Below are 10,922 nucleotides of genomic sequence, written 5' to 3' on the forward strand. Positions count from 1 at the left end.
TTAAAGCACACAGTGGCAGAGACATTCTCATTCATAACCAACGAGGCAGATGACTGGCCCACCCTGCATCTCCCTGGCATGCAGGCAGGGTGGTAACCAAGTCACCTTTCTTGTCCTTGGAAAGTCAGTGATTACCACCAGAATAGAACTGTGACTCACCAAAACCCTCAGGACTGCCGATCTGGTAACTCTCATCAATGCTGTGTTCTTTGGTGATGAACATGGAAAAAACAGGTGGACAGTGTTTTGATTACACACTTATGAATGTTTTGGCTCATACTTTATTTTAAACCTTTAAGTTGAAATGCTAATACCATTTTCAAATCTAATCTAAAAATGTGGTCTGGAAAGTTATCATGGAAGCATTGGGTCAGATGCCATCTGACTATTAAGAATATGTATTCACAGGGGGACCTGAGGGGCTCAGTCAGTGAAGAGTCTGCCTTGGGCTCAGGTCATAACCTCAGGGTCCTGGGATCAAGCCCTGCATTGGACTCCTTGCTCAGCAGGGAGTCTGCTTTTCCCTCTCCCTCTACCGCTCCCCCTGCTTGTGCTCTCTCAGTCTCTCAAATAAATGTAAAATCTTAAAAAAAAAGAAAAAAAGACAAAGAATATATCCACTCGTTCGCTGACTCAGCTTCCCAGTTCTGAGAGTTTCCATCTCCAGCAATATGAAAACACATGTACACCAGGCTGTTCTAGCACCATCGTGTGTAACTGTAGGAACGAGGTAAAACAGAAACAGGTAGAAAGACCACACATGGGCATGAGCCACTGTTTGTTTATGCCAGGGAGTGCTCGACAGCTGGAAAACCAGGCACTCTCTCCGTGAAGAGTTTGGTGTGACTCTCTGCGCAGTGTACAGGGAACAAAGTGGAGACTGGAAACCTATGGGGAGCACCTTCCAGGAACGAGGGAGGGAGATATGAGTGTGCGCTCATCTTCTCATACATGCCAAAGGGAATACAGGACTGGCAGTTCCCCTTGAGGATGTGCATTGTGGTGGGCACTAGTAGTTTCTGGTATGGACCTTTTCCTGTTGTGATGAATTTTATTTATTTAAAAAATATTTTATTTATTCATGAGAGACACACACAGAGAGTCAGAGACACAGGCAGAGGGAGAAGCAGGCTCCATGCAGGGAGCCCGATGTGGAACTCGAACCCAGAATCCAGGATTACACCCCGGGCCGAAGGCAGGCGCTAAACCACTGAGCCACCCAGGGATCCCCTTGTGATAACTTTTAAAACCATGGTCATGCTCATTACATATTCAAATACAAATATCTAAAATCAATAGCACAAGGCGACCAAAAACGGTGCCAACAGTAGCAATGAGCCATGAAACACATGCAGAGGACGGCCCGGAGGAAAGACCCACTCCGGTGACTTTGCAAACCACATATTACTAGAGACAAAAGACTCCTCACAAGCATCCTTCTCCTGTCGGCAGATCTGATTTTCCCAGGGGTGCAGCATAGCAAATTCTAAACCTCGAGGGCTAAATGGAAATTTTTTTGTGGAAAATGTGAGCCAGATTTTTAACAAAGAATTACAAGGGAATGGGGAGGACGCCTGGAGGAATCCTGTGATGCTGGGTAGGTCAGAGGTATCAGCTTGAAGTCGTGGTTTTACATAGAGAGAGGGAGGACGACAGTACGATACAGTTGTGTGTGTGTGTCTCTGTGCATACACACATGGGGCTGCGTGTATATGTCTGCATGTGCACATGTCTGTGTGGATGCCTGTGTGTGCGAACACGTGTGTGCCTGTGTATCTGTCTTTGTGTGCATGTATCTCTGTGTGCACACGTGTCTGTGTGTCCATGTCTGCACACATGTCTGTGTGTCTGCGTGTGCACACGTCTGTCTGTGTGCATCTCTGTGCACACGTGTGTCTTATGTGCATCTGGATGTGCACACGCGTGTGTGCCCGGCTGCATGTGCATCCGCGTGTGCACAGTGTGTCTGTGTGTCTGCATGCATATCCACGTGTTCACACATATGTGTACGCGTGTCTGTGTGCATGTGCGTGTGTCTCCCTGTGTGCTCGCATGTGTTCCAGCCCGGCCTGCAGGAGGAGGCTGGAAGCGATGGCATTCTCCTCAAGCCCACTCGGCGCCCACTTGTTCAGTTCTAAGTTCTATTCTCGAGGAAGAGAAATCAGACTCCAGGGTTGGGGCAGGGAAAAGGCAAGAGGCCTAGAACACCTCCTGGTGACAGAAAGTTGGGAAGTGCTCAAGAGGAGGGGGCACATTAACAGGACATGGGGACCAGGTAGAGAGGGCCCCAAGGCAAATCCGGGGCGAGCAAATGAGGAAGGAACAAGGGAATGAATGAGAACAATGGGTAAGAATCCGATGAACAAACACAGAGGGAGGCAGAAGCAGAAAGTGGCCATTTGCAAGGTCTCGCCTCCTACCACGACACCTCACAGGGCAGGTATCCCCCGAGCTACACGGGCGACCTTTCTTTCGCACAATCTTTAAAGAAAATATCTGTCTTCCGCGGGGTGCTAGCTCCTCCGCCGCGGAGCCTTGCACACTGGAATTCCTGTCGCAACCCCTGCTGCTGGAGGGGCGCTCTGCCCCGCTCCTGGGGGCCTCCCTGAGGGGATGCTGGCTCTTCCTGCACACCTCCGGGAGGGGCTCTGACCCAGCTGGAGTTTGGCTGGCGGGCAGTGTGGCAGCCCCCCCCCCCCAGGCGGCCACCTGCCTGCGGACCTTCCGGCCTTGCCCTGCTTTTCCAGGGTCAGAGTCACCGCGCGGTGGGGCTGGCGGTTCCTCGACAGAGACAGGAAACCTGCCCAGCTGGGTTCAGTGAAGCAGCCTCCCTCCCCAGCCGCACTTGCATCCTCCGTAACGGGGTCCCCATCCGCATCTGCCTGGCGCCTCCATCCTCCCCACTAGGTTCTCAGCGCAGGAGGGCGATCACCAGGGTGCATTTACCATTATTGAAAATTTTGTCCTCATTGCCAATAGAGAATTGTGAATTGTCTGAGAGTCCGTGATAACTCTGAGGAGCACCAACTTGAAAAGTCTCATCCATGATGGTATCTTTGATGAAGAACATGGAAAAAATAAGGAAATGATTTTTTGATTACACATACACGGACCTTTGGGTCCACCCTGTATTTTATGGAATGCTACTGGAGTTTTCGAGTCCTACTGGAAATGGGCTTTGGCAAGTGCACAGGCATCATCTGACCCCCTCGAGCCCCGCCATGTGGGCCGCGGCAGACCGTGGGTGATGCTGATCCCAGGAACTGGAGTTGACCTCTGGAAGCACCGTCCTGGGGCGAGGCTGAACTTCCCTGGCCCTGGATGCAGTGTGTGCACCGCATGTAGATGGTGATCCCTGTGTCCCCTGAGCAGGTGTCACCCAGACCCTCTGCCTCGGTTCTCTGCGTGCTGTTCACTGGCCTCGGTGGGTGCTGAACACCACGGAGCTGCACTTCAGCAAAGCACGTTCTTTATCTTGGCTCACTACTGGTGGGGGGCTTTGGGCGAGTCCTTCTGACCTTAGTTCTATCCCTGCGGAACGGGGTCCTGGTCACCGCGCCCGTCTCAGGAGGCTTAGGCCCGCGTCAGGGTGCTGGCAGTGGAAAGTGCCTGTTTCATGGGCCCCGTGTGCCTGTGGTGGCTGAGCCTGACTTGCAGCTGGAGCACAAGACCTTGCTTGTGTGTGCACCCCAGAGACCACCCCAAAATAAAGGGAACTCGTCTCCGCCAGCCCAGGCTCAAACTCCTCAGTCTCGGGGAGGTCCTAGAAATGGTTTGGGACAACTGTTTCTTTCCCCTTCATTTGCTTTTGTCCCAGATGTAGTTGCCCCTAAAGAATGATTCTGCCTAAAGGCAGAATGATGGGATTGTGTCTCCACCACCACAGACCCAGGGACACACGCAGTTGTAGGTTTAAAAAATGTATACTTGCTTTTGTCCTTGAAAAATTTTGTTGATAATGTTGATGCTGTCCTTTGCTTTGCAGCCATTGATGATTTATTTGGATCCAACATCTCTTGGACTAGAATTTCATCTTGGGAAAAGCACACAAGGACGTGTTAAAGCCAGAGATACAGGATGGACCACGACCCTTTTGCCCCACGGGGACCTGCTGCAGCGTATGAAGCAGCGACTAGAAGCAGGGACCCAGGTGCCCTGTGCAGATGCTGTTTGGCTTCTAAAGAACCTTGTCTGGGGTGGGTGATGCCTGCCCCCTCCACAATTTCTGAAAACCTGAGACCATCCAGGTACCCCGGCAGGGTAAACACTGTCCCCAAAGACACGATACCAGAAGCCTGGCCCCCGCTGCAGACCCCCATCGTTCCGTCCCCTCTGAGACTTTCCCCAGGCTGTCCCGTGTCAGTGCACCCTCTCTCCTGATTTCTGAATAAGATGGTGTTGCTTTCTCCCTTTGCGTCTTTCCCACCTCTCCTAGGAAGCTTTTTTTTTTTTTTAAGATTTTATTTATTCGTGAGTGACACACACACAGAGAGAGAGAGAGAGAGAGAGAGAGAGGCAGAGACACAGGCAGAGGGAGAAGCAGGCTCCATGCAGGGAGTCTGACGTGGGACTCGATCTGGGGTCTCCAGGATCACACCCTGGGCCACAGGCGGCACTAAACCACTGCACCACCGGGGCTGCCCTCCCAGGAAGCTTTTAACACATAAGAGCACCGGACTTGGTGTTGGACAGACGGGACCCACGTCTGGTTTGGTCTCACTGGACCTTGATCCGGGCAACTTCCTCTTGGGACCTGTCTTCTCATCTGTAAAATAGGCCTGTGCTTATCTCCTCAGGCTTGTTAGGAGGGTCACATAAAGCAGTGTGCATGGAAAGCACTTGCACAGTCAGGGATCATGGCGGAGGCTAAATGTAAAGGAAAACAGGACAGTGGCAAGTCACCCCATCTCTGCAGCCCAGTGGGTACCCTGACCAGTTGGTCCATGTGCTGGGACTGGAGCCCACCCAGCAGGTGCCCTGGTTTGCCCAGACTTTCTTGGTTCAGCAGGCAAATGCCACATCCTAGGAGCCCTGGGGATCTGGACAAAGCATGTGGCTGTCCACTGTGGCTCCAGGTCATATGAGGTACATGAGTTCAGGGCGAGAAGATCTGAAGTGTCACTGGAAACAAAGATTTTGCCAACACGCATGGAGAAATGCTCTTGGGCAACTCTGCAGCATTCCTCCCCCACGGAACCTGAACCCAGCATCCATGTGTGCATCCCCGTGGGGCAGGGGCCTACACCCTGCCTTCTTCCTGCCCTGGGAATGGCCACAATTATGGAGCTGTGGACACCATCCCTGACCACAGGATATGAGCTCAAGGGATGGCCAGGGTGACCTCAGGGACATAGTTGGATATCATGGAGCTGCTGGTGACACAGGAGCACAGCCCCTGTTTGGTTGAGCTGCTGCCACTCTGTCTCTGCTCACATGGCCAAGTGCATTCTTTGCTGGTGCACTGCTCTGGCTATACCTGCTTCCACCTTGAGACAACCTTGGCCACTTTTCTGGGACAGCTATTGTGCAGAAGAACCAATTTTAAGTCCCTAAATATTATGGTGTTTAGTTAGATTTTGAGTCACAGGGAAGAGTGGATATTTGTGTGAATAACAAATATTGAGCAGTTACTATGTACCAGAAACTGTCCAGGTGCCCAGGGGTGAAGGACAGCCCAGCCCCAGTCCCTGGTCTGCCCTGAGCCAACCAGCCATTTGAGAGGGATAGGACTGTACCTGTGTGGTCATGCACAGCACCTTCCAGAGCGCCCACCAGGAACTGAGATCAAGGATTGCCCCCGAGGCAGGCAGGGACAGGCAGGGGGCAGGAGCCCGGTTGACTGGCACCTCCTGAAGGAAGCTAGGGTGGCCTCCCGGGGACACTAAATACTGTTAGTGGCAGATGTCTTGAGAGATCCTCAAGGCAGGGGGTGACAGCCCTTAGGGCCAAGAGGAGCCCTAAGCCAACTGACTTCAGAGCCAACAGCACTTTCAGAGCCGGGGGCTGGGGGACGCTCGAGGGTGAGCAGGCCAAAACCAAAAGTTCCAACAGGCCTCCAGAAACGTTGTGCATCTAATTGTAGCAAAACCCGTCAGGGAGCAGAGGAGCCTGATAGGTTGTATGAATGAGAAAACCCGGTCTTCGAACCATGTCTAATTTCTGACGGTTTACATTTTCTTTTCTGAGAAATGAGATATTGAATATACAAATGGACGGTGACCAGTTCTACATAAAAATATAACTGATCCACCATGTAGGCAGCCATCCAGAAGTCACCCTGAAGGAAGGTGACTGCTGTCTCCAGCAGCAAATCCTGGGGGCCGCACGCCCCCCTCTCTAGGGCCACCTGCCCCTCATGGCCGGGATGTGACCAGTAACTGCACTTCCCATCCTACAGAACCCAGAACCCACTTCTGGTTAGCTGTCCCTGTGTCCCAGCCAGTGCCTGGGTCAGCCCCCACCGAGAGCCCTCCCTGGCCAGCCCCTACCCCCCAGTGCCCCCCCCAGCTGTCCCTGCCCCAGCACCTGCCCCAGGGCCCCCCTCAGCTGTCCCTGCACCAGTACCTGCCTCAGGGCCACCCTCAGCTGTCCCTGCCCCAGCACTTGCCCCAGGACACCCTCAGCCATCCCTGCACCAGCACCACCCCCAGCATCCCCCCAGCTGTCCCTGCACCACCCTGAGCTCTCCCTCCCACCCGCCTGAGTCTCTGCCACATGCATGTGACAGTGGCCTGGCCCACGCCCAGCTGCAAGACGCTCTGAATCAACAGCCTCTGCTGATCTCACGTGTCTCCAGAGACACGATGTCTCACTTTCACGGCTTCCTGCTCTCCACCCAGGAGAACAGGGGTTGGGGGGGCAGGAGCCTCAGTTCCCCTTCTGGCTTTAGTTGATCCCCACAACGTCATCAGAAATCTCCTTGACTCTATCCTTTCTGTCACGCAGGCAGTCGGGACCTTGGGTGGCCGGCCCGCGGATGGAGTGGGTGCTGGTGTTGGACCATAATCTTGCAGGTACCGAGACCGCCAGACCTGCCAGGAACTTGGGAGTATTCGCCAGCACCACTCCTAGACCTGGTGGTGCTCCCATCCTGCCGGGCCAGTTCACCTGCCTAGCGATTGCCGGCCAGGTCCGGCACGGGGTTAGGTTTACCTAACCTGCACATACTGTTTTTAAGGCTAACGCACACCTGCGTGGGGTAGGGCCCTCTGTGCAACCACGTTCTCTCCAAGCCCTGAACCACACACAGGGCTGATGTTACCATTTCATTGTACACACAGGCCCTGCTTTACGGACATGAGGGCTTTTGCAGGCATCAGAATGTCTTCTGATTCTGAGACAGGAATTGCTTAGGGGAGTGGATGGTGGTCACTCAGAGAGAACTAGAACATTCATTCATTGATTTATTCATTCACTCGCTCATGTCATCTGTCAATCTATCTGTCTGTGTGTCTATCATCTCTCTGGAAGTCAGAGAGGATCTCCCGAGGGCTCTGCTGCCGCAGACTTGGAAATGAGGTGAAGCCCAGGATCGTGGCAGAGGTGTGGCTGGAAAGGATTCAAGTCACCCAGCAGGCATTGTGTCATCCTCAGAACTCTGCGGTCTGAGTTTGTAGACCTAGAGGGCAGCATAGCACCAGGCTCCCAGGCTCCTTCTCAGACCCTGGGAACCACCAGTCCCCAGCCCCGAGCTCAGGAGCTCAGGGGGCAGAGGCGTCCCCTGCTCCGGGCCCCCTCTCTCTACTCAGAGAGCCTCTCTAGGCTTCATTTTATGAAATGTAAAGTGAGTGTTGGACCAGATCCGTGGGCTCTGTAGCTCTGGCCACGTGAACATACATGGATCATATCTGGTCCAACTGAGATGTCCTCTGGTTGTGAAGTGCACACCAGATTTTGAAGCTTCCGTGCGTTGCGATAAAAGGCTGAAAATATCTCATGAGTGTTTATGAGTTATGAGTCATATCTTATGAGTTATGTTGGTTACACGTTGAAATGATATCAAATAAAACGTGATTAAATAAGTTTCACTTGTTACCTCACACACACACACACACACACAAAAGATGTGGCTACTAGAAAATTTAAGGAGGCATCTGTGGCTTGCATTGTATTTCTTTGGAGCAGCCCCAAGGAGCCAGGTAGTTCCCAGCATAGCAGGACTTCTGGACAGCTCTATTCCTGACATCACTAAGACGCTCCGAGTGATGTAGCCCGGCTGGCCTGGGACCTCACTTTCAGAAGTGATGTCCCAAAGCCCTTCTTTGGTCCAATGGGCTACAACTCTACTTCTTTCTTAGCTTCTTGGGAGTTTGACTTTTAGGTGTAAGCACTAAATCTATGGGAAATGTGATTCTAGCCTCAAACTGAATCACACCCCCACCTTGTGCAACCAGCACCAGGTCATCTGGGAAACACCCGCTGACTAGCACCCACCCCTCCAAATAACAGACCGGATGCTGATATGAGGAGGTTCCTTACCAAATACTCCAGGTATATCCTCCTGACCTTTTGAACGGGGTGGCATTTCAGTACTTGGACCTGGGGGGGAAATAAATACCCTAATAGTTTAACAATTCATTGGATTTGCACTGACTTCTCGAAATAGTTTCAGCTTTGCGGCACCCGCCAGCCTGCTGCTGGGGAGGGGGTTTCCAGGCCCTGGTTCTCATCTGGAGAGTGGCTGGCAAGCTTGGCTGTGTTTGGAGGGACTGACGTGCCCTGTGCTGGGACTCCTGCCGTCTTGGGCAGTGGTCACGGGCGCCGTTGTCCCTCAGAAGGGAGCAAACATCCTGGCTCAGGGGATGGCGCTCTTGCAAGTGTTCAGAGGATGTGGAGGCCATTCCATCTCAAGTTTAGCATTAGCACAAGTACAGCGATCTTAGGCCCCGGGGAATAAGAGCTGAACTTTACAGGAAAAACTGCAGAATGCCCTAGGCAGGGAATCCCATATCAGAAAGACAATAAAGCTCGGAATGCCCTCCGCAGAGGATCCCCCATCAGATCTCAAGAAACTCCCCCACCCTTTCCCCATATTGGAAAGAAAAAAAAATTTTTTTCCTCCACCCCTTCTGAAAATCCCCTAGACCAGCCCATAAAAAACCCAGCTGTAACCCACTTCGGGGTCCAAGCCCCCGCTCTGCTGTGTGGAGTATACTTGGACCCAAGCTCGAGCTTGTAAATAAACCCTCGTGTGCTCGCTCGAGGTCGAGCCCTCGGTGTCGGCTCCTTGGTGGTTTCTCGGAATCGCGCTCTTGGGCACGAGGACAGCCAACCCACAGGGACGCACAGGTCCTTTTGTAAAAACCACACTGCCGCCTCCTTTCTGACCGGCTCCAACAGCAAGTGCCTCGGAAGCTTAGGGATAGGATTTGGGGAACGGGGATTGCAGACTGCTGTTCCTGTTGGGGTTCCCTGCTTGGAGGGGATCCCAGGGAGACGGTCACCAGCTCTCCCCTTTGTAAGCAGAGCGATTCCGGGCGGTCTGCCTACAGGTAAGACGCGGAGTCCCACGGGTGAGCGGGCCGGGCCAGACCACAGACCTCTGGGATCCCGGGACACCTGACTTCCAGCCTTGCAGGCCTCCCTGCCCCGAACAGCCTCGCCGGGGACCCTGCGGTGCGCGGTTACTGAGGGCGGGTTTCCCCGCAGCAGCGCCAGCCGGGGGCTCCCTCCCGCTATCCTGGCTCAGAACAGGGTGTCCTGGTCCGTCCGTGTCCTCCGCTCGAGGTCGAGGTCGAGGTCAGCCTCTGGTCCAGCCCCTAGGCTACCAGAGGGGAGAGGGCAGGGCCAGGACCCCGGGCAGGGCCGCGGCGCAGGCTGCACAGAGCATGCAAGCGGCGTCTGTAGGCTCTAGGGTTCCAACAGTAAACCAATGACGACGCTGATTTTCAAATGGTTTTAATGATGGACAATCTGCATACCAATGGACTCATCTGCAGCGCAGGGCCTAGAACAATGCAGGAAATCTATGTAAAAAGGTCTGCGCTGAGATGACAATCGCTTCCCAGTGTGCTGACCTTCCCTAAACGAAGCAAACAAAAGTACAGTTCTCTTTGGATGAGGCATTAATGAGTCATTAAGAATGGGTACAGCTGCGTCTGCAAGCACTTTGTTAAAAATATTCTTTTCATTTTGTGTCTGTCCCGTAATTATAATGGAAGTATTGTGCGAGTCAGCCAGTAAGCGCGTGCAGAAAAATATTTATGTTTTAGGATATCCGCACGGGTTTTAAAGTGCGTCGTCAACTGTGGCTGCTGTGCTGTGTTTCGCCTGTTGTCCCCCCCACCCCGACGGCCAGTCTCTGGGCTTCAACACGCCGGCGCCGGGGTTACCGGGATGCCCTGACTACTCCTTGGCCACCTTTGCACAGTGCCCAGCCTGGCCACCGGGAAGGGCTCACTGCGACCCCTGCGGTTGTGCTCTGGCTAATTTGGGGCAAACGAGGCGAACCAGCCCAAGGCTGCCGCCCCCCGTCTCTCCCGGGGGCCAGGCCGACCCGTGGGGCCGACAGCCCGAGCTCGTGGTGCCCGAGGAAGCGGGAAGGCCCCGGAAGCGTGACGGGACCTTAACTACCTCGGCTTTGACCTCGAGCTTTTCCGGCTTGTCTCGTCACTCAGGCAGAAGATGCGGGGAGCAAAGCGCTTGACCCTCCTGGGCCAGGCCTGCCCGGAGCCGGCGGGACCCCGCCAGGGCCTGACCCCCAGGACCGCCTGACTGTCCCCCACACCTGCCCGCACCTGCCCGCACCTGCCCGCCGCCACCAGCCTCTGGCCCATGTGTCCTCAGAGAAAGCTGCCGTGTTTCCAGCGCTTTGGAGACGGAGACGCGAGGCTGCTGTCTGCCTGGGGTCGGCTCCCCGACAAGCTCCCGTCCTGCGTCACCACCACTGCCGCTCTGCCTGGGGGTTTTGTCAGCGGCCAGTG

This window comes from Canis lupus, chromosome 17 (assembly GCF_048164855.1).
Source record: "Canis lupus baileyi chromosome 17, mCanLup2.hap1, whole genome shotgun sequence".
NCBI lineage: Eukaryota > Metazoa > Chordata > Mammalia > Carnivora > Canidae > Canis > Canis lupus.